The sequence below is a fragment of the Mus musculus genome, chromosome 18, assembly GCF_000001635.26.
Source record: "Mus musculus strain C57BL/6J chromosome 18, GRCm38.p6 C57BL/6J".
Taxonomy (NCBI): Eukaryota; Metazoa; Chordata; class Mammalia; order Rodentia; family Muridae; genus Mus; species Mus musculus.
In genome coordinates this window covers 10,425,464-10,452,326 of record NC_000084.6, presented here as the reverse complement: position 1 = coordinate 10,452,326, position 26,863 = coordinate 10,425,464, and the positions used below count along the sequence as shown (strand labels likewise).

The following is a 26,863-nucleotide window of genomic DNA, read 5'->3' as shown; positions in this document are numbered from 1 at the left end:
CAACTAATTTACAAATTAGTAAAAGTGTTTAACAAGGCCTATCATACACATGATTTTTCTTTGTTATTATTCTATATTAATATTTCTATATTGACACATATGTCTTCTTTCTATATATGTACATATGCATGATATATAAAGTAGAATATCAAAATACTGTCGTTACCTGACTGCCAGGAGGCTAACGTCTTTAAAGGTATTCATTCACAACTCACTCAAAAAGGAGACCACACTCCACACACACCCCTCCCACTTCTCCAACTGCTTTCAAAAAGAATGTTCCTTGTTGTACCGCCTTCTTTGTCAGTGTTGGAGATAGAACCCCGGCATCATATATGCTAGGCAAACGCACTGCCACAACAGAACATTTTTATTAATGACTCTCACCTTGATTTTTTTCTTCCTGATACAGTATATATAAAACTTTTTCTTTTTCAGGAAAAAGTGGAGGATTTGACATTAGCCACCAGCTCATAGTTCCCTTCTGTCAGTTATTAACAGTTAAAATTAAAAGTCTGTGGGCCAGAGCTGTAGCTCAGTGGTTGAGTGCTTGCCTAGTATATATGAGGCCCTGAGTTCAATCCCCAGAGCTACACATACACACAGAAAGCAATAATAATTTAAAAAAATTTAAAACTGTGAGCCTGAAACATACTTCATTTCATGTAAGCCCCTTATAAGTACAATAAAAAGAAATTTAAAGATAACATTCTAGAGTTAGCAGGTTTTGATATTTGAAAAAGGTTTAGCAGTTCTCTTATGTATAAGAAACGTCTGAAGCACGTAGAATAATTTTGAAATTAATGTGACTGGCTCCCTGGCCTGGCATTCTCCTAACTGCTTTCAGTTCCAAGAAATGGAAAAGGCAATATTTCAACAGCGCAGAATTCTTTGTTGGGACAGAAACATTAAAATGATAAACGTTCTGGAAAGCAAAGTCCACTTCAAATCCAAACTGTTCTTTCAGACCTCTGCTGAGTCCTCGCCAACATTTGGTGAGGATTATCCCTCCATTAGACAAAAGCTAGCGTTCCTTAGATAAATCAGGAGTTATTGCCATGAGACTCATAAAACCTTTTCACAACACAGATTTTTCAAGGGAATCCTTTAAGGTTTTAGGAGGCTGCTCCTTTTACTAAGTAACAAAATACACCCCATGGTGTCTCGCTGACCCGGCTCAGCTGTCCTTTGACCTCTTCAATTGTTGAAGCCTAATGCCAGAGCCCACAGAATTTGCCTCCCTTATCAAAAAGGCTAATGTTGCTTCCTCCTGGCACCTGGTGAAACAGAATGCAAGTTCGCCTGCTTTCCTGCCTCCTCCCTCTCTCTGACTGCTTTCCAGATGTTGAGCCAATACTGGGTTTCAGTGTCTTTGTGGTCATCATGAGGGAACAAACAGGGACCAGGGCGAAGTGGCAATGACCCTCTTGTTCTCTCTGGCCTCAAAGGGATACAGCAGGTCATAAAAGAGGAAGAGATCTTTGGCCTTCCTTGAAAACACCAGGCTATTTAAACACACCACAACTACCAAGGGGGAAAAGAGAGTTTGGGGTATGTTCCTTCTAAAAGCCAAGCTTCACCTATTGCAGTCACCCTAAATTCTCAATTCTTGATATTTTTTTACTTGCTGTGGGAAGAGGATGCCCTGTATCACCCTTTCCCCCTGAGTTAGAAGTCTTCTAAAAATAAAGCCAAATATCCTAGAAAGCCCCTGTAACAGAAGTCTCAGAACACTAGGATGTGAAACGAACTGTAAACATATGTGATTCCTAAATGCAGTTTGGGTATGTCTGCATAATTGAGAGTCTAGAAGTCTCTTATTAGACAATCTGAAAGAAAATTTTAATCACCAAAGAGGAACCAAAAAGTTCATCATGGACGGGTGAGCATGACAGGACCTGCTGTACCCAGGATGAGCACGTCTACCTACTATGAGCACGTCTACCTACTATGAGCACGTCTACCTACTATGAGCGCGTCTACCCGGTGTGAGCGCTCTGGCCATGGAGCTTTCTCTTTAGCCCTTGAATTCATTTTTCTTTTCTCAGTTTATGTCAATAGGAAATACAGAGCTAGCTGGGAGAAAAATGTATTCTGGAGTAAGTTTTACTTAAGGAGTGAGAAGATGAAGTGCAGGTAGGCACGCAGGGTGGATAAGAACAAGAGAGAGTCTATATAAACATCTGCTTAGTTAGTGTAAGGATCAAATGTCACAGCTTTAACTCTAACAGCTTCCCCAAACAAATTTGATCATGGAAAGTTTAAGAAGAAGAATATAGTCATACAATACCTTGGTTCATATATTAACATTTTTAAATCATGTTCATGGTTAAGTTAGGCAGTCAACGCCTCTGGGAGCTTGTTCTCGGTTAGAAGTTTCTTAAGGTTTCTTTGCACCTATAAAACATAAAAGCATAGGTTACTCCCCAGGGCCATTAACTTTACAATATAACAATCTGCATTACCTAAATTCTATAAGATCACAGAAGTCCTACTTAACTGTATTTGTTACAATGAGAGAAAGCAAAGATGTTTCCTCTTCCTGAACTCCTCACATAACTGCACTCCAATATATATTCAACTATATTCAAAAGGAATCGTTTTAAAATCCCATCCCTTTCCTTAGTGCAAGCTGGGCAAGTTTTTTGGCTCGTGTTACCATAACACGAAAAGTCCACAGAACACTTATATCTTAGAAATGGAATTAATACAAGGTAAATTTCTTATTTGAAGACATTTGGGAATTTAAAAATTCTTGATATTTGTCTAAAATTAATTTATTCAAAGAAATACAAAAAGATAAAATGTAATTAATAACCAAAATAATGTTTTTCTACTTTTTGAGAGTCTGTAATGATTTCAGAAAGAAAAATTGCAGGAAGAGAAAAGGCTATTTCCTAACTTCTGAGTAGTGTATTTCTAGGAGGTGTTAAATTAATTTTAATTATCTACAATAGATTGAATAATGTGCCTATTATTCCTCTTTGCTAAATAGATTATGGTTGATATAAACTATTGCATGAAAAGTAAGATAAAGCTGCAAAGGTCTTAAATGAATTAAAGGAACTTGTCATTAATTCTTATACATAACTTAGAATTTTTACTGTATCTAAAAAAGAAAACCAAAGAGTCTTAGTTCTGTAAGACTGTGTAAGTGCAGTAAGCCTGGTACATATATTTATAACACTAAAATACTTGAAGTCATGTTAATAAAATCTTTTTGTACTTTTCTTTTTACATCAACTTGAAAGGCAGAAAAGAAACATTTCAGATTTGGGGATAAAAATATTTATCATAACCTCTCCTTACTGGAAGAACACCTTCTCACAGAATAATCATGTTCACACATTTTCCACTGACACATGCACAAATAGCATCGTTCAGAATCGGGAGCCTTCCTACCTAATCTAAACCCAAGACTACCCCATATGGTCAATGAGGTCAAACTGCATTATTGCCAACAAGAACAGTCCAATTCTGCAGTACTTTAATGATTTTTAAAAGGTCAATAATCCAATTCCAATAGCTTTGGAGTCTAAAATTGCTAATTTTTAGCCACGTGCTACACAGTTTACCTGCTAGTAATGACATTTTTGTATTTTCTTCTAATTACACTCAAAGCTGAGACCTTTGGCCCCGGGCCACAGACCCCTATTCAGGCTGCACACATTTCCTTAAAGGACCTGATCCTTTGTTGTCACCCCTCTGCTTTCATCTCTTATTTACACCATGGAGAAGGAGGCGCTCCAGCCTCCACCATTTGTATAGCTAAAGCTTCTAACCATCTCAGTCTCTCTGCCTTTCAAACGATGGACTTTTTCCTAGACAAATGCCAATAAGTTTGAAAGTTTGAAAAAAAATCATTTTTTGTTTTCTGGGTACACTGCTCTTTCTTCTCCCCTCTTCTATCCCTAGCCGATCTCCTTCCCTCTCTTGTCCCACAGGAGAGACTTTGCCTGGGTAAGGATTTACACACTGTGACCATTACCAACAAAATGAATATAATACAAACCTCTAACATCTGACAGATCAATAAAAAAATATATATTTTTTCTTCTATCACAGAATCCATTAAATGAAACTGGTGATAATTTAAAACAACTTAACCCCCCACCCTCACCCTACCCCCTCAGCCTCCATTAAGACAGAACTCTCAGTACTCCCCTGCAGAAGTGCCAAAAGTGTTTAGAAAACACTGAGGGTATTTGGTACACGGCCAAAACTTTTCAAGTTGTCAGTTGCTTATAAAACAGAAAGGAGAGAAAAGCAAACAAGAAAAAGGAAACTGAAATGGCTAAAAGTTTGATTTTTAGTTTAATCTTTAAAATTTTAAAGCAAAGTCTTAATAAATCATCCCTACCATTATTGTTCTTTCCCAAAATTTTATACACACACACACAGCCCCCCACACACCCCGATAATCAGAAACACAAACTTGTTACCATGAGGTAGAGCACTCCCTCAGACCACCACAAGCCACTGAAAGATGTGGAGCTCCAAGATGTTTATAGAGCGACATGGGTTCATCCCTGCTCCCTTCCTGTGCCTCTCAGCTTGTTCTTGATTTCTAAGTGTTTCCTTGTTGTCTGTCCTCTGCAGACCCCGAAACCCCTTGTCTTTTCTTGTTTTCACCATTTGCTTCCCCCAGCAGTTCACTGGAGACCCATCCATCTTGTAATGCATAGAGTGGCAGATGCTCTCCAGAGCAAGCACACTGCTGGGTGAACAAAGGATTACCACCACCTCCAGGAACTCAGAGAGAAATACAACTGCCACCTTAAGGACGGGCTCTGACTTGACAGGCATCGAACCATAAACCTCTTCTAAGTGAAAAAGAAAACAATTGCCACACACACAACAAAATCCGACACAATCAAAGGCAGAAAGGAGTGATCATTTGTGGATTGCCTTTTCCCTCTGTAACTCACTTTGCCCAGTGCTTTTATATTGGGGCAATTCACTGGCCAAGAGGCAAGAGATGGTCTTAGAAAGAAAAGCCTTTCTCAAGTGTCCTCTTTTATTCAACAATATTCAAAGTGAAATTCATTGACATGTGTGTTGAAGGAAACCCAGGGCTTCAATTCAGTCTGACTCTTCTTGTTTGCATAAAGCAATATCTGGACTTAGAAACACCGACTCTATTCTACTGCTATGAAAGGAACACTCATGCTTTGCAAATTAAAAACACATTAAGCACATCAGAAAATTAAAAAGCAACATGTGACACAATGTCAACAATATGCATAGCTCCGAATAGAAAAGCTCACCATTCATTAATCAAACAACCTCCAACTTGGGTTTAAAAAGATAGTGAACAGGAGAGCATCCTGGGAAGGGCTGCAAACAAAGGAGAGGTCATGTGAACATCTCCCAGCAACAAACCAATGCCAGGGAAGCTCTACATACAGGAGATTCTGTCCATCTAGAGTCTGGAGGTTTGTCCTTATTTCAAATAAAATGGGAAGAAGTACACCTCTGAAATTTAAATACCAGGATGGGGAAATTCTGAAGGAATTTTAATTGAACTTAGAGGTTCAATTAAACACTGGGATCAATGTCAATTATGGAGATTAGTGATCCATTTTTATAACAAATATCAAGAGACACAGTTGTAAGCCTTTATTGTAGAGAAATAAATGTTGTTCTCAAAAAAAAGGACAAATACTACAAACATGTATGGTACATCTAAAGATCCAGAATTCCAAAGACAGGCTCATCAACAGCATTTCTATGAACTATGAGCAAAGAAAATAATATTTGCTTAGTAAAATACTTTAATTTTTCTTTAAAATCTTCCCATATAAAGCCTTGAAGTTATGCTAAATTTGGGCTGAGTTTGTAGTCTGTAAGGATTCCTCTCATCTAAAGATCACCACAACATTTAAAAGATGCTTTATGCATTGTACTTACATTATTTGGAGAATAAACAGAACTAGCTCTATGAATCAACACCTCTTATTTAAACATTTCTCTGTCTCCTATTTTGTTACTTTGGCATATTTATAAATATCACAGTACAGTATACTTTCAGAATTTGTTATTTTATGTTTAAGGCTGGCAAAAATATATGCAAAATAATGGAATGAATGTGTACAACTTGGATTATGGAGTGACTATCATTTTGTAGAAGACTTTGTCCATCCTGAACTAGCTCAACATAATTCTCCTAAAACAACATGTCCTTGAGTACTCTCAAACTTGGGCATTAGTAGCAAGAAAGAAGTGATCTTCAAATGACAGCACCTCTGCAAAGGGCTCCCAAAAGCTCCAATTAAATTATCTTCTTCTAAGACAAGACCCATATGCATGCGCGGCAAGCACATCCCTATGGCAAGTTCTTATTGCTTGACTGATCAAAAACAAAGTAAGACTTTTCTTTCTTTCAGGGTCGCTTCCAGATCACAGTCAGGGTTAGAAACCCACACAGGGGGAAAATCCATCAACATGAAGTCCTAAAAGAGTTTACCCTTCACCATCCTATTTGCACTTCAAAACCCTGTGAGTCCTCCAGTTAAAGGCCAGGGCTGAACCATTTCAATAAGAAGAGGTGGCCAGTGGTGATTTATCTTCCATTTGGCTCCTGGACAAGAGTTGTAATGTCTAGGAAGCTTCCCTTCCTGGACAAGAGCACTCCCCATGTCCCCTGTCACTTCTGCAGACTTGGATCTGCAATACCTTACAAACAACCCGCAGGCTTCTTCAACCGCAGGCAAGAACATGTGCCACTTAGGATTGGGCACATTTTCTTGGCAATGATATCATGAGGCAGAAGAATGCTGCAGACATTGCGGGTAAAGGGCAGGTTCTCCTTCCTCCTGGCTTGGAGCAGGAAGAAACTTCTCAGATGTAGCTGCTCCTCTCACTTGCATCAAATGTTAGCAGAACTTCTTAAGCTCTTTCCAGTTTATCCCAACCTATCTCTTCCCTCTGGGTAATGCTATCCAACTTCCATCAGTATGGTATCAATTTAATTAAAATCTGTGTGCTGTAAAATATTTTAACAAATCCCCAAAAGTAAAGATTTCATATGGCCAAAAAGACCTAAAAACTGGTAAGAGATTCATTCTGACTCCACTGCCTTTTGTCATTTTGTTACCATACATGTATTACCATTTTGCTGAGGCACAGTCTTCCTCAAGCAAAACAAGCTCTGAACAATAGCAATGGTTATTTAAACCAGTTGTCATTTGCTAATCACTATGGAATTATTTCTTACAAATAGAGGACATTTCATCACCAGGTGTGACTTACTCATGTCACAAATATGTTCAATATTCTTCTTAGAAAAAATAATAGAAAGCATTTATATGCTTTTTCTGTCTATTCATTTTTCTGTTTTATTTAAATGACTTCCATTTTCTAGCTGATATTGATAGGTTTCAACTGAACACCATAGTGACAAAACACACAGAATATTTTCTATAGTGATAGAATATTTCTATAGTCTCACAAATTGAAAACTTTCTACTTAATTAAATTTATTTATTTTTGACAATTACATGCATGTATAGATTGTATTATATTATATTGATACTCTTATCCATCACCCATTATTGCTGATTTTTTTCTCCCCAACTAGTACCTTCCTTTATCTATTTAGTTATTTATTATTCATTCATTCATTGTTTATTTGTTTGTTTATTTGTTTGTTGGAGACAGGATTTCTCAGTCTGTAGACCAGGTTGGCTTTGAACTCACAGAGCTCCACCTGCTCTGCTGAGATTAAAGCTGTGTGCCACCACCACATGGCTTGTGTCTTTTCTTTTCTTGTGCCATAGTCAGATTTGCTGAGTTGGTGATTCTGTTCACCATGCTTCATCCAGAAAACAGGGTTGCGTAGAGCACCTACAAATTCCTTCTCTCACTGACTTCATAGCTACTCCAAAGAGAAATGTATTTAATTTAAATCTAAGGCTTTAACAAATATCTGAGTAATAATTAAATAAGAATGTGACTAATTCAAGAAATACAAATATTTGTCAACTAACAGTAAGTAATAATTTGTCTTGGGAGTTTTAATTTTCTATTAAAACTCTACTGCAAACATTTTTACACTTCATTTTCATAGCCTTAAATGCCAAAAATTCTAGAAAACTCAGTTCTTTTAGGAAATAGTTTTATTGCGTGTTACTAGGCTGATGATTCTGAGGTTTATATTTTGAGATGACATGAAATTCCAGTCATACATATTAAATAAGAATAAGCTCATAACTAAAAGCCTAAGGGCCATGAAACTATTTATCACTGAAAAAAAAAAACAAAAACAAAGCTTATATAAATCATAATACCAAGGAAAGCAAATTCCTTAGCCTACTGCAGGACATTTTTTTTTTTTAAGTGCTTTCCTTAGAGAATTGACAAAAGTAATCGATCTACCAGACAGGAAACATTCAATCTCCATTAAATATTTATTCAGTGCAATAGACTGGTGCTATTCGTAACTCAAAGAAAAAAAGCAGTTCCTGTTTGGTAGGAATCATGACTTAGAAGAGGGCAGAGATGAGACAGTTCCTCAAATGATGAAACTACATTCTAAAATGCCAACACTAAAATTGGGGCTGTGCCAAGTGTCATGATACACACTTGTAGTCTCACATAGGGGGACTGGATAGAAAGATCACTACAAATTTAAAGCCTGCTGGGCTACACAACAAGAATCTGTTTAAAAGAAAGAGAAAGAGAGAAAAAGCCAAACCTACTAACCACCGACCACAGAAACACAGCCAAATACAATAATGGACACATACTGTAAAATATATGTTGCTATTTTGAAATGTGCAAGGAAAGTTCTCTGAGGGATTGCAGAGACAACTCAGTGGTTAAGAGCACTGACAGCTCTTCCAGAGGATCCAGGTTCACGTCATTCATTATTGGCAGTTTTCTGCACACAGTGATGCTATGAACTTTATATGTTTATTTTAAAAATTAGCTTTACTATATTTATTAGCAGCCACATGGCAGCTCACATCTGTCTGTAACTTCAAGATATGACACCCTCACAGTCATACAAGCAGATAAAACACCAATAAACATAAAATAAAAAAATACATGTTTAAAAGAAAGAAAGAAAAACAGCATTACAAATGCAAACACTGAGCCCACCAAGCCTTGACTGGGGTTTTCAGTCAGACACCCTGACCACAGTGAATATCGCCTATGCTGGGAGCCAGGCTCCATTGCTGACGCTTGACCGTCTTCTTCAAAGAGGGAATTAAAAGCAACACACTTCTAGACTAAATATGAAATGATATACTCTTTGTAGATGGCATGCTCTTTTATGTGGAATATCCCAAGACTCCTTTAAAAACTGTTCAAACTATCGCCGGGTGGTGGTGGCGCACGCCTTTAATCCCAGCACTTGGGAGGCAGAGGCAGGCAGATTTCTGAGTTCGAGGCCAGCCTGGTCTACAGAGTGAGTTCCAGGACAGCCAGGGCCATACAGAGAAACCCTGTCTCAAAAAACAAAAACAAACAAACAAACAAAAAAACCTGTTCAAACTAATATATAGTAAAGTTAATTAAAAAAATCAACACATAAAGCTCATAGCATCACTGTGCGCTAACAGTACACTGCCAGTAATGAATAAAATTTAATTTGTAAACTCCACAAAGTCAATTTAAAAATTCAACCAATGAAATAGAAAATAAAAGTCCACAACACACTAGTGAATTAAACTGATGTAAATACATTAGAAAATGGCTGTTTTTCAAAGAGTAGAACAGTAGTGTTATTAAAATACCCACATTACCAATAACAACAACAACAACAACAACAAAAAAAAAAACCCAACAGATTTAATGCAGCCACAATTAAATTCCAACAATAATTTCCACAAAATAGAAAGCAAATCCTAAAATTTGTATGGAGTCAATAGACACTGAATAGTTAAAGATTTCTTAAACTGCCTTTTACCACTCCCTCCCCTAAAAAAAGAAAAAGGATAGAAAGAACAAAACCAAAAATCATGAAGGAATCAGGCCACCCGGTTTCAAAATTGACTTCAGAATTGTGGAGACTGAAACAGCATGTTACTGGCATGAAAATATCCACGCTGACAGAAGAAACGAACTAAACAAATTTAAGAACAGAACAGAACAAACTCCAAAACAAATGTACACACTATCAATTGGTCCTCAGCAAAGACGTAAAGAACACAGAGTAAACTGCTGGGGAAACTGGATGTTCAACATGAAATGAAACCACAAACTTACTGTAATCACACAAATCAAAACAACCCTGAGATTCCACCTCACACCAGTCAGAATGGCTAAGATCAAAAATTCAGGTGACAGCAGATGCTGGCAAGGATGTGGAGAAAGAGGAACACTCCTACACTGCTGGTGGGACTGCAAGCTGTTACAACCACTCTGGAAATCAGTCCGGCGGTTCCTCAGAAAATTGGACATAGTACTACCAGAGGATCCTGCAATACCTCCCTGGGCATATATCCAGAAGATGTTCCAACTGGTAAGAAGGACACATGCTCCACTATGTTCATAGCAGCCTTATTTATAATAGCCAGAAGCTGGAAAGAGCCTAGATGCCCCTCAACAGAGGAATGGATACAGAAAATGTGGTACATTTACACAATGGAGTACTACTCAGCTATGAAAAAGAATGAATTTATGAAATTCCTAGGCAAATGGATGGACCTGGAGGGCATCATCCTGAGTGAGGTAATCCAATCACAAAAGAACTCACACAATATGTATTCACTGATAACTGGATATTAGCCCAGAATCTTAGAATACCCAAGATATAGGATATAATTTGTGAAGCACATGAGACTCAGGAGGAACGAAGACCAGGGTGTGGACGCTTTGCCACTTCTTAGAATTGGGAGCGGAACGTCCATGGAGGGAGTTGCAGAGACGAAGTTTGGAGCTGAGACGAAGGGGTGGACCATCTAGAGACTGCCATATCCGGGGATCCATCCTGTAATCAGCCTCCAAATGCTGACACCATTGCATACACTAGCGGGATTTTGCTGAAAGGACCCTGATATAGCTGTCTCTTGTGAAACTATGCTGGGGCTTGGCAAACACTGAAGTGGATGCTCACAGTCAGCTATTGGATGGAACACAGGGCCCCCAATGGAAGAGCTAGAGAGAGTACCCCAGGAGCTGAAGGGATCTGCAACCCTATGGGTGGAACAATATGAACTAACCAGTGACCCCCCAGAGCTCATGTCTCTAGCTGCATATGTATCAGAGGATGGCCTGGTCGGCCATCAGTGGAAAGAGAGGCCCATTGGTCGTGCAGACTTTATATGCCCCAGTGCAAGGGAACACCAGGGCCCGGAAGTGGGAGTGGGTGGGGGAGGGCGTGGGGGACTTTTGGGATAGCACTGGAGATGAGAATGAAGAAAGTACCTAATTTAAAAAAGAAAAGAACTTACAAACAAAACAAAACAAAACAAAACAAAACACTCTGAATATAAGACCGGAAACTTACAAAGCTGCCTTCTAGAGTGGCCCACAACTTTAAACTCTGCATTCAGGAGGCAGAGGCAGGCAGATCTCTGTGACTTGGATGCCAGACTGCTCTACACCACAAGTTTCAGGGTAGCCAGGGCTATAGTGAGATCCCATCTTAGAGAAACAAAACAAACAAACAAACAAACAAATCACACTAGGAGCCAGCACTGGGGAAGCCTTTGTGACATGGAGCTGGGTTATAGTTTTTTAGACATGACTTTAAAAGCATAGGCAATAAAAGCAAAAATTGATAAATAGGATTATGTCATACAAAAAAAAAACCCCTCTGTTGAGCAAATGGAGCGAGAAAGTGAAGACAGCTTACAGAACAGGAGAAAATATTTGTAAATCATTCTTTAATAAGGACTTAAACCCCAAACACATAAGGAACGCAAACAAAATAAACTTCCCAAAATTCAATTTTCAACTCCTACAAAGGCAATATAAAGCAACAGGAATAAATTTAATCAAGATAGTGAAAATATAGACACTGAGAAAAACAGACAAAGATGATTCTCAAGAGAAGATGTACATGGTCAAAGGTGTGTGACTTGCCAGCATGATTAACCTCTAGGGGAATGCAAATCAGTACTGCAGAAAGAGGTAACCACCCCTGTCAAAATGGCTGCCTTCCCAAAGATAAAGGATGACAAACACTGGAGAGGACATGGGAAAGTGAATGCTTGAATGCTGCTGGTGGCAACATAAATTAGCAGAGCTATGTGGGAAACAGCATGGCAGTTCCCCCAAAATGTAAAGCCAGAGCTTCCACCCCACCTACCTATCCTCAGCTGTTCAGAAAGGCATCCCACCACAGTGCTGTTTCCTGTGGTTCCATTCCTCAGAGCTCCTCAAATAACTGACTGCTATTTGGATGTAAGCAACTGTCGTCACATGCAGTGTTTGTAACTGCACTGGCTTATAATGAGGCTGTTAAGCTCAGGCTGTGCCTTGTATATGACTTATTCTTCCCTTTAGGTAGGTCTGCATAGAAAAGAGTGTGCATGTTGATCTCCAATTTATGATGGCTAAACTTATAATTTTTTCTACTTTACAAAGGTACAAAAGCAATTTATGTACGATAAACTATATTTCAAACTTTAAAATTTTTATCTTTTTCAGGTTAGTAAGGTGCAATATAATACACAGTTGTGATGCTAAGCAGAGGCGGGGAGGCACTGCGTCTACTAAGTTAACTATCACTAGCATAAACAATACATACCATGGCGCCTACTACACTGTTGAGCATGATACGTGGTAGGTTATGTTCAAGTTACAATTTTTTTATTGATATGAATTCATGATAACTTAAGAAGTGTCTTCATAGAGTTCACTCAGCACTACCTCACTTACAAGCATTTATTGGGGGCTTAGGATGTTCCCATTGTAGATAAATGGGGCAACTATTACATAGCCATTGAAAATCAAAGTTAGTATCAGCACATCCATTTTGTTACAGCATTGTTCCCACTAGCAGACAGGAAATCATCCTAAATGTTTGCCAGTGACTAAATGGATAAAGAAAAAATACACACACACAGATACACACAGAGATACACACAGAAACACACACACACATACACAGACACACAGATACACACACAGATGCACACACACACACACACACACACACACACACACACACACACACACGAGTCACCGAATGAAACCAGGCTAGGGAGATGGCTCAGTTGGTAAAATGCTCGCCACAGAAGCTTGAGGCCTTGCATTCCTAGAAGCCACGTGAATGCTCACAGCATGGTAACCAACTTGTAGTCCCAGGGTTTGGGAGGCAGACATGCTAGATTTAAATTTACTTCACCATAAGTGAGTCTAAATGAGATACAAAAAAGTTAATCTGTTTGATTAAGTCATTCTATAACATATACATATATCAGAGCATTAACTTTTATAGCATAAATAAGTAAATAAATGTTTTATTAGTTAAAAAATAAAACTTTTTATTGAAAACAATATGGTCCCATAGAGGCAGAGAAGAGAACTTGTTCACAACAACCAGAAAAATAATATGCAGGAGTCATGCTAAAAGCAAATATGCTGTAACTTTTTAAAATTATCAAACTTTATTAGGTAATTTAAGTGAAACTTTCTACACAGAGGAGCATATTGGGTTTCTTAAAGAGAAGCCTAATCATTATAAAGTTCTATATTTCCAAACAAAATAATAAGGGAATTCTAATTAAAATATTAGCAGAGTTATGCAACTTTACTAGACCATCTGTAAGTGAATGAAGATTGCCAAAGACAGAGAAAATTCTTCAAACACAAGTGATGAGCTGGGAAGACGGACATCTCAGAGCTTCTGAGCACCAGCTGCCCTTACAGAGGACCCACATGTGGTTCCCAGCACCTATATGGAAGATCACACCTGTCTGTAACTCCAGTTTCAAGGGATCCATTGGACATTATAGATACAAGGTACACTGACATACATACATGCAGGCAAAAATAAAATAAATCTTAATAAAAACCAGTTTTGGGGAGATGAATCAGCACCCTATTAAATCATATTGTATTGTGAAGAAAGCTTTTGGTTATTAAAATCTGTGTCATAAAAGCTCAACAAGCAACTCTCATCTCCTTTCATATTTCCTTTTAACTTCTTTTTACACCCCCCCACACACACAAACTTGTGTGTGTGTGTGTGTGTGCACATGCATGCTACCGCACATACATGGGTATATGCGTGTCTCAGCAGGCCTATAACTCTCAGCAGACAACTTCCTGGAGTTGGTTCTCTCCTACTATGTGGGATACATATCAAACCCAGGTCCTCGGGCTTGGCAGCAAGTGCCTTTCCCAGTGGTCCCTCTCTGCAGCCCTTGATGGATTCCTGAAGCTTCCTTCTTCCCTGCTGAATTTTATCCGATTCCATCTCTAGTTTTCCTCTATTTATAGGTTAGATCTCAATTTCCTTTTCCCTCACTATGCAGCAGGGAAGTGATGGAGTGCCACAGGAGGTCTTCTATAGAAGCTGAAGGTCCCTTATTTACCTATACCTCCTGCTGAAAGCCTCTTTCCCCCTGAATCAGACCTGACTAATGTAATTGACAAAATACTGAACAAGAGATGACATATAATTTCAAAGGTAATATAAGGCACTGCAGCAGGTTCTACCTCCTCCTCCTGAAGGAAGGGCCAAATAAGTTTGAAGCCAATGGGAGCCTGCAATTCCAGCTGCCAGCCCCTTCCCTGTTTACTACGAATTGTTCTGCCATGGTTCATCCAATTTGATGCTACTTACTGTATTAAGTTGTGACAGCTGCATCCACACTATCAGCAAGGCAATCTAGACAGTCTGTTCTGAGCTGCTGTTCCCAAAGTATAAAAGTCTACAAAACATGGCCTCTGTCCTGATAGCCCTTATATCTCAATATGTCAACACAATATGCTCAAACTGATATTCCCCTAGGAATCTGTGTTCTTAAGAGTAAAGTCTTGGGGTTGGGGATTTAGCTCAGTGGTAGAGCACTTGCCTAGCAAGCACAAGGCCCTGGGGAAAAAAAAAAGAGTAAAGTCCTCAGTTCTGGGAAAAAAAAGAGTAAAGTCTTTCTTAGTTCCTTATTCCATGTATTTGTTCACTTAGAAATTACTGAACTGTAGCAAGGTTGATGACAACACCCACTGAGCTTGGAGATCCCAAGCTAGAGGTGAAGTCAGGCTCTGCTCAGGGAGTGCAGAGATAACATCAGAAAAAGGAACATGGCAGCTTGAGAAGATAGGGTAGGAATTTACCAAACAGAATTAGAAGAGCCTCACAGGCCACCAGAATAGACTGCCACAGACCTGGCATACTTAAGACTCACTAGAAGGTAACTGTTCCAGGGGTTGACTCTGGGTGGGAGTGTGGGTGGGTTAGAGAGCCAAAGAAAACTTTGAAGTATGGTGGGGCTGGTCTGTAAAGAATTTTCTATGTCAAATTAGGAATCTGAATTTCATTCTAGAAGCAGGAGAAAACCAAAGAGATTTCAAAAAGTGAAATTAACAATCAGATTTTTTTTTTTTTAAGAAAGAAGACCAAACAGACAACATACACCAGCTGATATGAAGACCCTCAACACACATACAGTAGAGGACTTCTGGGTCTGTGTTCATTCAGAGATGAAGCACTTAACCAGCAAGAGACTGGAGGCCCAAAGGAGTTTAGAGGTCAGGTGGGGTGGGGGGTGGGGGCATCCACGTGGAGACAGGGTGGGGTGGGGAGGAGGTATGGGATGTGGAGCAGTAGGAGGGTGGATGGGGTGGGGTGGGTAATGGAATATGAAGTGTAAAAAATGAATTAAAAATAAACTAATTTTTTTAAAAAAGAAGATAAGTTTAGTGGTAATGTGTAAATTAATGATCAAAAATTTCTTCAAGAGGATCTAAGGAGCTGAAGGGGTTTGTAGTCCCATAGGAAGAACAACAATATGAACTAGCCAGTATCCCTAGAGCTCCCAGGGACTAAGCCACCAACCAAAGAGCACACATGGTGGGACTCATGGCTCCAGCTGCATATGCTGCAGAGGATGGCCTAGCCGGTCATCAATGGGAGGAAAGGCCCTTGGTCCTATGAAGACTCTATGCCCCAGTGTGGGGGAATGCCAGGGCTAAGAAGCAGGAGTGGGTGGGTTGGTGAGCAGGGCGGGGGTGGGTGGGGGAGGAGGGAATATGAAGGGGAAACCAGGAAAGGGGATAACATTTGAAATGTAAATAAAGAAAATATCCAATAAAAAAATTCTTCAAGAGCTGGAAATAGAGAGCTGGTAGAGAAAAACACAGCCAACCACGCACCAGAAGTTTTGGCAAAAGTGTAGGAAGAGGTGGTAAGGATTTCTTTTAATCAGGGGCAAAGGGAAGAGGGAAGAAATCTTTTTAGTGGGAAGATAGAAATTCAGGACTTTGCTTAGGGCTCCAGATTGCACAAACAGAGCCTGAGGACATCAACCACACAGCTAGAGGATACTGGTACTGACCTAGTTAGTGAAGATATGTTAAGCAGTAAGCAATGAGGAACAGGGCCGTTTGAAAGTCAGAGGACGAGGAAAACGCAGAACAGATGCAGAAGGACTGGTAGGAAGTGAGGCACAAAGGTGAAAGAAGAGCTCTTGGGAAATGAAAGGACATGTGCATGACACATAACCAGTTACCCTTGCTTGGAGCAACCGTGGCGAGTGAGCGAGCAAGGGAAGATGAACTGGCATAAAGGACTAAGCTATAAGAGGGATACTAACAGATGAGGTTCTTAGCTTAAAGAAAAGAGAGAGGAGAAAAGTCACACAGATGGGCAAGACAATAGGGGCAAGGTGAAAGCTATACACTGATGAAACTCCATTTGGAAAAGAAGCTTGTGAGGTTACTGAGTATGTCCTATGATTTGCAGGCAAATGTGAAAGCATGAAGAAAAGAAACAGCAGAGTGAGATCAGAACCTATCAGCACTGCTCAACCCCAGCGTGAAGAGAGAGATCGGTAAAGGAGGAAGATGGACATATGCCCAGGTCCTAGGAGGTCAGTGTGCATCCTGAGAGCCGAAGAAGCTACAAAGTGAGCGTGGGGCGGGGGCGGCGGGGGAAACCATGCTCTCCTCTCATCTAGGTATCAATTCTTGCATGACAGAAAGTGTGAATAAGGAAGCAAATCCTGGATGGGCACAGTTAGGATTTGAAGGCTGGGGTAGGGTTGAGAAATATTTAGGACTTAAATAGGACACTGAGAATAAAGAAGATTTTTCTCTCAAGGATGGAGAGATGGCTCAGTGGTAAAGAGCACTGCCTGCTCCTCAGAGGACACACGTTCAATTTCCAGCACCCATGTAGAAGCTCACAACTGTCTGTAACTCCAGGAATCAACACCCTCACACAGGCGTACAAGAGATGAAACACCAATGCACACAAAGTAAAACATCAATTGTTAAAAAATAGAAGCCTTTCCATCTCTCCCTGTGCTGTTCTCTTAATAGGGTTGTTCTTGCTTTAATTCACACTAGACTGCTACGTCAATTGCTCCTTCAGCATACACTTTGAGGACTTGAGTCAGGTCCTGCAACACAGAAGTGTATTACTGGGAATGATTTCTGTCTCCTGGCCCTTACGGGAACCAATGACCACTGTGTTATATGGGGTGTCTTATTTCATCCCCAGGATACCTCAGGGTTTAACAACTATTATTGTTTCTATTTTTCAGATGAGATGACCCAGTTTTAGAAAGTTTAATAATTTGTTCACAGCAACTGATAAGTGGTGGTACCAGGAATCGGAACACAAACTCAGCTTACTTCAAAGCCATGTTTAACCACTCAACTATGCTTTCTCTCATGTGACTGTATCAAATGTGTTTTTAAAACACCACAACAAAGGGCACACTGCCTTGGATAATCACAGTCTGACAACTCCACACTTTCTGCATTTGCTACACTCCAGCCAGGGTGGTTTTATTTACATGAAAACTAAGGTGGACTAAGGTAGTTTTTCTGTTGAATCCTTAGTCATCAGGAAAATGCAAATCAAAACAACCCTGAGATTCTACCTCACACCAGTCAGAATAGCTAAGATCAAAAATTCAGGTGACAGCAGATGCTGGTGAGGATGTGGAGAAAGAGGAACACTCCTCCATTGCTGGTAGGACTGCAAGCTGGTACAACCACTCTGGAAATCAGTCTGGCGGTTCCTCAGAAAATTGGACATAGTACTACCTGAGGACCCAGCTATACCACTCCTGGGCATATACCCAGAAGATGCTCCAACATGTAATAAGGACACATGCTCCACTATGTTCATCGCAGCCTTATTTATAATAGCCAGAAGCTGGAAAGAACTCAGATGTCCTTCAACAGAAGAATGGATACAGAAAATGTGGTACATTTACACAATGGAGTACTACTCAGCTATGAAAAAATAATGAATTAAGTTGTTAGGCAAATGGATAGAACTAGAAAATATCATCCTGAGTGAGGTAACCCAATCACAAAAGAAGACACATGGTATGCACTCACTGATAAGTGAATATTAGCCCAGAAGTTCAGAATACCTAAGCTACAATTCATGAGGACCAAATGAAGTTCAAAAAGAAGGAAGACCACACTGTGGATACTTCAGATCTTCTTAGAAGGGGGAATAAAATACAAATGGGAGTAGATACAGAAACAAAGTTTGGCCCAGAAACTGAAGGAAAGGTTATCAAATGACTGTCCCACCTGGAGATCCATCCTATATACAGTTACCAAACCCACTGTTGTGAATGCCAACAAGTGCTTGGTGACAGGAGCCTGATACAGCTGTCTCCTGAGAAGGTCTGCCAGTGCCTGACAAATACAGAAGTGGAAGCTAACAGTCATCTATTGGACTGAGCACAGGGTCCCAAATGGAGGAGCTAGAGAAAAGACCCAAGGAGCTGAATGCGTTTGAACAATAATATGAACCAACCAGACTTTGCTTACCCCCAGAGCTCCCTGAGACTAAACCACCAACCAAAGAGTACACATGGAGGGACTCAAGGTTCCAGCAGCATATGTAGCAGAGGATGGCCTTGTGGGACATCAATGAGAGGAGAGACCCTTGGTCTTGTGGAGGCTCAATGCCTCAGTATAAGGGAATATCAAGACAGGGAAGCGGGAGTGGGTGGGTTAGTGAGCAGAGGGAGGAGGGATGTGATGGGAGGGGGGTGGTTCAGAGAGGAAATGAGGAAAGGGGATAACATTTGAAATGTAAATAAAGAAAATATCTAATAAAATGAAAATATATAAAAAAAATAAAGTGGTATGTAACAACAGTTAAAAAAAGAGGAAGTTGAATGAAAGTTGAAGAGAGAGAAATTTAGTTCTTAGACATATTGGTTTTGAGATGGCTATGAGGCATCCACATGGAGACAGCCAGGAGTTATTTGATCATTCTGAAGTTTAAGACAAGGTTAGAGATTAAAAACAAACAAACAAACAACAAACAAACAAACAAAAAACTTGGTTTCAAAGTCAAGGCAATTACTAAGACCCTTTAGGGGTTTCACGAAGTGAGAGCAGCGGCCTGCTGAAAAAAGGACAGTTGGGTTGAGTGAGTGGTTAGGGGACAGAAGCACACCAACCAAATGGAAGATAAGTGTTAATAGAATTTAAGGTTGGGGACAATGCGCAGTGCTATCTGTCTTTAAGGACCAGGACTTCTCTCTAGCAGTGACGACAATGGTAAGTTAGGAATGCTTGCCCAAACATGACTGTTCTCCCTGTTGCTAGTTCATTTCTTTTCCCTTGACCTGATTTAATTGTTTGTCAGCTCCTAGAGCACTCTGGATTTGCTAAAGAAAAGCTCATACTACAGGGTTCTACTTAAACCCATCTTCCCTTTGTAGTTAAAATCTTGTTTGTGGTTTTTATTGTTGCAGACCTACTAAACTTACAGCCATTCTATTTCCAGGTTACACTGGAGACTCTGACAGGAAGAGCTCCATATCCTTTATAGTCAGCTCACTGTGTCACAGTGGCTTACAGTGCATTCTCACTAAATATCTGTGGGATTGGGTTGGCATGATTCTGTAGCCTCGACAGAACTCAACAACTGCCCTCTCTACCATCAGCATTTCAGTCTGAATTTTATTCTGAAACAGGGAAAACTTTTCCACCCAGCATATGTCCATTTTGTCTTGAAGTTAGAGCAGTGACCATGATAATTCTTCTCAGTATTTGTGGGCCTTCTGAACCTTCATGAGCAAAATTTAAGGTCTTGAACCCAATAATTGCTGATATATCTGTATGTTTAAAGATCTAATGATTTCATGAGTCCTGGAAGACCACTGCCTTCTGGCTCACAACGGAAACACAAGTTCTTTGTTCTCCTATTGGGAGAGACCAAACACTTCTCTCTGTAAAATTGGTTTATAATCTACAAAGCACTATCTGTAACTTGCATGAGGACCCTCTTGTTTAATGTTTAGTTATTGGGGTTTTTTTGGTAGTTAAAATATTCTTATTAGCTGCACGTTTCTTTAAAAAAAATCCATGGCACCAGTGGTGGCATATGCTTTTAATTCCAGCAGGGCAGAGGCAGAGGCAGAGGCAGAGGCAGAGGCAGAGGCAGAGGCAGAGGCAGAGGCAGAGGCAGAGGCAGAGGCAGAGGCAGAGGCAGAGGCAGAGGCAGAGGCAGAGGCAGAGGCAGAGGCAGAGGTGCAGAGAGGCAGAGGCAGAGAGGCAGAGAGGCAGAGAGGCAGAGAGGCAGAGAGGCAGAGAGGCAGAGAGGCAGAGAGGCAGAGAGGCAGAGAGGCAGAGAGGCAGAGAGGCAGAGAGGCAGAGAGGCAGAGAGGCAGAGAGGCAGAGAGGCAGAGAGGCAGAGAGGCAGAGAGGCAGAGAGGCAGAGAGGCAGAGAGAGAGAGGCAGAGGCAGAGGCAGAGGCAGAGGCAGAGGCAGAGGCAGAGGCAGAGGCAGAGGCAGAGGCAGAGGCAGAGGCAGAGGCAGAGGCAGAGGCAGAGGCAGAGGCAGAGGCAGAGGCAGAGGCAGAGGCAGAGGCAGGCCTACAGTGTGAGTTCCAGGGCAGCCAGGACTACATAGATAAATTCTGTCTAGAAAAATAAAAAAACCAAAATACAAAAACTAAAACTAAAACAAAGGAAGGAAGAAAGAAAGAAAAAAGAAAGAAAGAAAGAAAGGAAGGAAGGAAGGAAGGAAGGAAGGAGAGAGAGAGAGAGAGAGAGAGAGAGAGAGAGAGAGAGAGAGAGAGAGAAAGAGAGAGAGAGAGAGAGAGAGAGAGAAATCAATGAATGGGACTTTTAGTTCATTTAAGTAGTAAAAAGCAGCCAGGAAGAACATAAAATATCCCTGTGGGTCTTGTAGAGACCTTGTTAACTCAATGCTCCCATTTCTCCCATCATTCCCCCCTCACCCTCCACCCCTATGCTTCTTTTTTCCAAACAAGAAACCAAAGAGTGTCAGTGGCTTGGTCAGGATTATTAAAGCACTAACTAGCAGGACCGCAACAAAACTCCAGGCTCCTACTCTTACACTTTTTTTTTTTTTTAAAGAAAAACAACTAAAATGGTGAGAAAAAAATAATCTCTTGAGAAGCAAAACCAGATGAAGGTGAACTGCCAGATAGCTGAGTTTAAACAGGGCTTTCCGCTTTGTTCTTCCTGGGTTCAATAATAAACAACTCCAGTGATTAGCACTAAGGTCTGGCAGATGAAGCACTCTACCTCAACAAAAATATTTGTGTTTTTTGCACCACAGTTAGTAAACCAACTGTTAAAATTAAAGTAAATGGAAACAAAGATTATTAGCAAACCTACTCTTTTGAAAGACAAAAACAAAAAAGAAAAAAGAAAAACAAAACAAAACAAAACCAAATCCCTGTGGCTCTCTTCATTAACAGCCAGGAATCTGAGTCCTGCTGTAAATCCCCAGTCATAAAGGCCCACAGCTACCTGTGGAGCCCAGGAGGACAGGCCACATTAATGAAGACACCAGATGAGCTGAGGCAGCAGTGGAGGCCTGGTAGACAAAAGGCAGCATTCCAAGTGGAGCCTGCTTTGTGAATGCCTAGATCTGAGAATCTGAACAGACCAGCTTAAAGCAACAGAGGAGCCAAGAGACAAAACCCCTTTTGACACATTAAGAATTTTCTTCATTAGCCCAGGTGTTTAAATGTGATCATTATTATTTTTAAATTTATCTAAGTTGTATTTGAGATGAGACCTAAAAAAGTAGACCCTGACAGTGGTTGTTCATGATGGAAATTCACAAACTAAACACTCTGGACTCTTCCTCTTTTAATATTCCTAACACTTTAAAAGCCTGTAGTAACTTAAATTGGTGATATTAATATTTCAATTTGTGCTCTCTCTACTCAAGAGTGCTGTTGTAAACATAGTTTAGAAAAATTCAAACTTCTTTAACAGTAATAAGAAGACATGTAATATTAGAGAGGTGGCCACTCATTCACTGTTTCCGGGTGTCTACACAGACTTCATTCACTGTGAAACATACATATAACATACATACATATACAAATTCACTGTGAAACTTGATAAATTTATGGTGAGACCTCCCTATTAGCACATAGATAAAAATGGCCTGATAATTTAAACTTTTTCAAGATTTATTTTATGTGTCTGTTTTGCTTGTATGTATGTATGTGCACCATGTGTGTGCTTGGTGCCTGTGGAGGCCAGATAGTGGGTCAGATCCCTTGAAATTGGAGTTGCACATGGTTATGAGCCATTATGTAAGTGTTGGGCATAGAACCTAGGTCCTCTACAAGAGCAATATGTGCTGTTTGTTATGTTTTATAAAAGAGATCAGGGTGTGTTTTATGGAGCCCATGCTGAGACATCCCTTCCCCAAGGGACCAGCCATTCGGGGTACAGTGTAAAAAAGAGTTTATTTAGGGCATAGAAAGAGGAGTTGAGAAGGGAGTAGAGATAGAGATAGGGGGTGAGGGAGTGGGAGAGAGAAACAGAGAGGGGGAGGGAGAAGGAAAGGGAGAGGGAGAAGGAGAGGGAGCCCATGGTGAGAGAGGGAGGGGAGGGGGAAGGGGAGAGAGGGAAAAAGGGGGCAGAAAGAGAAGAGTAAGAGAGTAAGAGAGAGAGGAGGGGCCAAACAGCCCCTTTTATAGGAAGCCAGGCCTACCTGGCTTGTTGCCAGGTAACTGTTGGGTGGAGCCTAGAAGAAATGCTAACACTATTAAACAATGAGCCCTCTCTCCAACCCTGTGTCTAACAATCTAAAAAAATCCCCAAAGTATAAATTAAAGTATAATAATACTGAGAAAATTCACTTGTAATTTCTATTTTCAGAAAAGAGATTTCTCATCATATCACATTTCTCTTTCTTTCTTTCTTTCTTTCTTTCTTTCTTTCTTTCTTTCTTTCTTTCTTTCTTCCTTCCTTCCTTCCTTCCTTCCTTCCTTCCTTCCTTCCTTCCTTTCTTTCTTTCTTTCTTTCTTTCTTTCTTTCTTTCTTTCTTTCTTTCTTTCTTTCTTTCTTTCTTCTTTTGGTTTTGGTTTTTGGTTTTTTTTGTTTTTTTGTTTTTTGTTTTTTTGAGACAGGGTTTCTCTGTATAGCCCTGGCTGTCCTGGAATTCACTCTGTAGACCAGGCTGGCCTCAAACTCAGAAATCCACTTGCCTTTGCCTCCCAAGTGCTGGGATTAAAGGCATGCACCACCACTGCCCGGCGAGATTTCTCATCATAGATCCTAGTTTTATTTGATATTTAACACTGAGAGCAAAAGCTCCCATCTTTTTGTCAGACTTTAACAGGGTTATAAGCAGGGCTACACTGAATGATGGTTACAGTTTACACCTAACTGGCTAGCCGTGCCTAGACTTTTCAGTCAGGTGGACATTTTGACTATTTATATTCAAGGGAAATGTTGGGGAAATTACCGAAGCCTAAACTCAAAAAAAAGCTATCTGCTGTCTCCTACCCTACATTGGGTTTAAAATGGTCAGAAGTCAATGCTCCTGGCATTTGATAGCAAGAGGAACACTTAGGTAACAAGACTAAAGGCTGATTGTGAAGTAAGGATACCGAACAAGCTCCTACCACAAACTTACCAAGGAGAGCCCTTGCCAGAGGTGTGGCCTCTGATCTTTCCAGTTTCCTCCCACAGCCTAATCCCTCAGCAGCTCTTTATTTTCTCAGACGCCTGCCTGCCCCAATGTGCCTCCCTCTGCTTTCTCAGTTGCTCTTCCCTCACTTCCTGGGAGCCAAATGGCGGGACCCAAAGTACTGAGCTGTGCTGTGTTCCTGGGGAATCACACCAAGGCAGTGTGATGATTGCACTACACTCCTTAAAAGGAGCAGTGAGCTATGAAGCAGAAACAAGTGCTTACATCACCCAGTGCAGTAGATGTGGAGCGCCTGCACTTAGGGTTAAGCCTTCCCTCATGGAGGTCCCTGCTCTTAGGAAGAGCTAGGCTGTTATTCCTCAAGAGTTCTTTGTTCACTTTTTTTTTTTTTTTAAATAGATCAACCCTAAAAACAGTATTTTATTTTATTTCCTTTTTTAAATTGGATATTTTCTTTATTTACATTTCAAATGTTATCCCCCGTCCTAGTACCCCCTTTGAAACTCCCTATCCCCTCCCCCCCCCTCTTTTCTATGAGGGTATTCCCCCACCCACCCACTCCTGCCTCCCTGCCCTAACATTCCTCAACACTGGGGCATCGAGCCTTCACAGGACCAAGGGCCTCTCCTCCCATTGATACCCGACAAGGCCATCCTCTGCTATATATGCAGCTGGAGCCATGGGTGCCTCCATGTGTACTCCTTGGGTTGGTGGTTTAGTCCCTGGGAGCTCTGGGGGTCTGATTGGTTGATATAGTGGTTGTTCCTATGGGGTTGAAACCCCTTCAGCTCCTTCTGTCTTTTCTCTAACTCCTCCATTGGGGACCCTGTGCTCAGTCCAATGGTTGGCTGTGAGCATCTGCCTCTGTATTTGTCAGGCTCTGGCAGAGCCTATCAAGAGACAGCTATATCAGGCTCCTGTCAGCAAGCAATTCTTGGCATCCATGATAGTGTCTGGGTTTGGTGACTCTATATGGGATGGATCCCCAGGTGAGGCAGTCTCTGGATGGACTTTCCTTCAGTCTCTGCTCCAAACTTTGTCTCCATATTTGCTTCCGTGAGTATTTTGTTCCCCTTTCTAAGAAGGACCAAAGCACCCACACTTTGGTCTTCCTTCTAATTGACTTTCATGTGGTCTGTGAATTATATCTTGGGTATTCCAAACTTCTGGGCTAATATCCACTTATTAGTGAGTGTGTACTATGTGTGTTCTTTTGTGATTGGGTTACCTCACTCAGGATGATATTTTCTAGTTTCATCCATTTGCCTAAGAACTTTATGAATTCAATATTTTTAATAGCTGAGCAGTACTCCATTATGCAAATGTACAACATTTTCTGTGTCCATTCCTCTGTTGAGGGACATCTGGGTTATTTCCAGCTTCTGGCTATTATAAATAAGGCTGCTATGAACATAGTGGAGCATGTGTCCTTGTATATGTTGGAGCATCTTTTGGGTATATACTCAGAAGTGCTATAGCTGAATCCTCAGGTCCAATTTTCTGAGGAACCACCAGACTGATTTCCAGAGTAATTGTACCAGCTTGCAATCCTACCAACAATGGAGGAGTGTTCCTCTTTCTCCACATCCTCACCAGCATTTGCTATCACCTGAGTTTTTGACCTTAGCCATTCTGACAGGTGTGAGGTAGACTCTCAGGTTTGTTTTTGATTTGCATTTCTCTAATGACTAAGGATGCTGAACATTTCTTTAGGTGCTTCTTGGCCATTCGATATTCCTCAGTTGAAAATTTTTTGTTTAGCTCTGTACCCCATTTTTAAAATAGGGTTGCACATTATTTCTTTATCAGACCACCACATGCAGACACGGCAAAGTTGATAGTCAAGTGTTCTGCCTCCAGAACCAGCTTTGCTTGTTTTTCTATCCCTCGCTGTTTGAGTGTCTGTTGTGACATGGCTGGGGGATATGGTTACCTTCCTACAGCTCAGATGCTGTGGGTGAGGGTGGAGAATTTATTTGGCTTGAATTGAAACAAAGGAAGTAAAATTATATACATAAACAAATAAACTCAGTGATAAGCAGCACTCGGGGCTTGTCAACAAAGTATCCACTGAAAAGGACAGTAAGAATGAAAGTGATCTATAATGATAATATCCTGGACTGTAACACTTTATATAAGCATAATAATCTTACATTGATCAAAGAAAACCATAAAATAATAGATTTACCAAGTACCTTGGTCTAAAGCTGAGAAGGGTTCCTGATTGTCATTGGAGATGACCAAAGCTTTCTAAAGAGCACCTGAGAACAGTATGGGAGAGTTCATCCCCTCTGCTTCAGCGTCATCACGCTAGCATGTGGACATGCCACTGCTTTCAGTACATGAGAGCCATAAAAGGGAGAGTGATATATTTAAGAAAGCAGTGATGACATTCAAGCCCATATCCTTTAAACTCTGTGCCTTATGCTCTCCAAGCTAAACTACATAGTGCCCTTCTCTTTAATAGTAAAAGAGTGAAATCATCCAAATTAAATCAAGAGGTCACCGACAAAGGTGATGCTGGCTAAATGTGAGTTCACACCTATGAACACTGAAGCTTTGTGCCTAGAAATTTCTGAGTTTAGACTGTTAGACAACAATAATTTACTTCTGGCCTATTAGAGATGTGAGACTAAAAGAATACAGGATCCTTAACCTTCCCCAATATATATTTCTATACAGCTAAATAAATTCTGACTTTACTATGTACCACTTCAACCTCAAAATTTCCTTCCTTCTTTCCTTCCCTCCATCCCTCCTCCCCACTCAGGGTGAAACCCAGGACTACACACATGCAAAGAACACCATCCACCACTGAACTATACCTCTAATTCCC

The 26,863-nt window shown here is 40.5% G+C and overlaps 1 protein-coding gene across 5 annotated transcripts in view; it reads right to left on the bottom strand.

The window, feature by feature from the left end:
- Window positions 1–26,863, bottom strand: part of Greb1l (growth regulation by estrogen in breast cancer-like) — a 238,013-nt gene that overhangs the window by 110,619 nt on the left and 100,531 nt on the right. For 3 of the 5 annotated variants that reach the window (XM_006526068.4, XM_006526069.3, NM_001083628.1), the window contains exon 2: window positions 2,291–2,397. The gene's annotated coding sequence lies outside the window, so the exon portion shown is untranslated. Of the gene's footprint in view, window positions 1–2,290; window positions 2,398–4,442; window positions 8,138–26,863 lie in introns of those variants that run through there. The other 2 variants (XM_011246970.3, XM_030250521.1) reach the window with 1 other exon arrangement.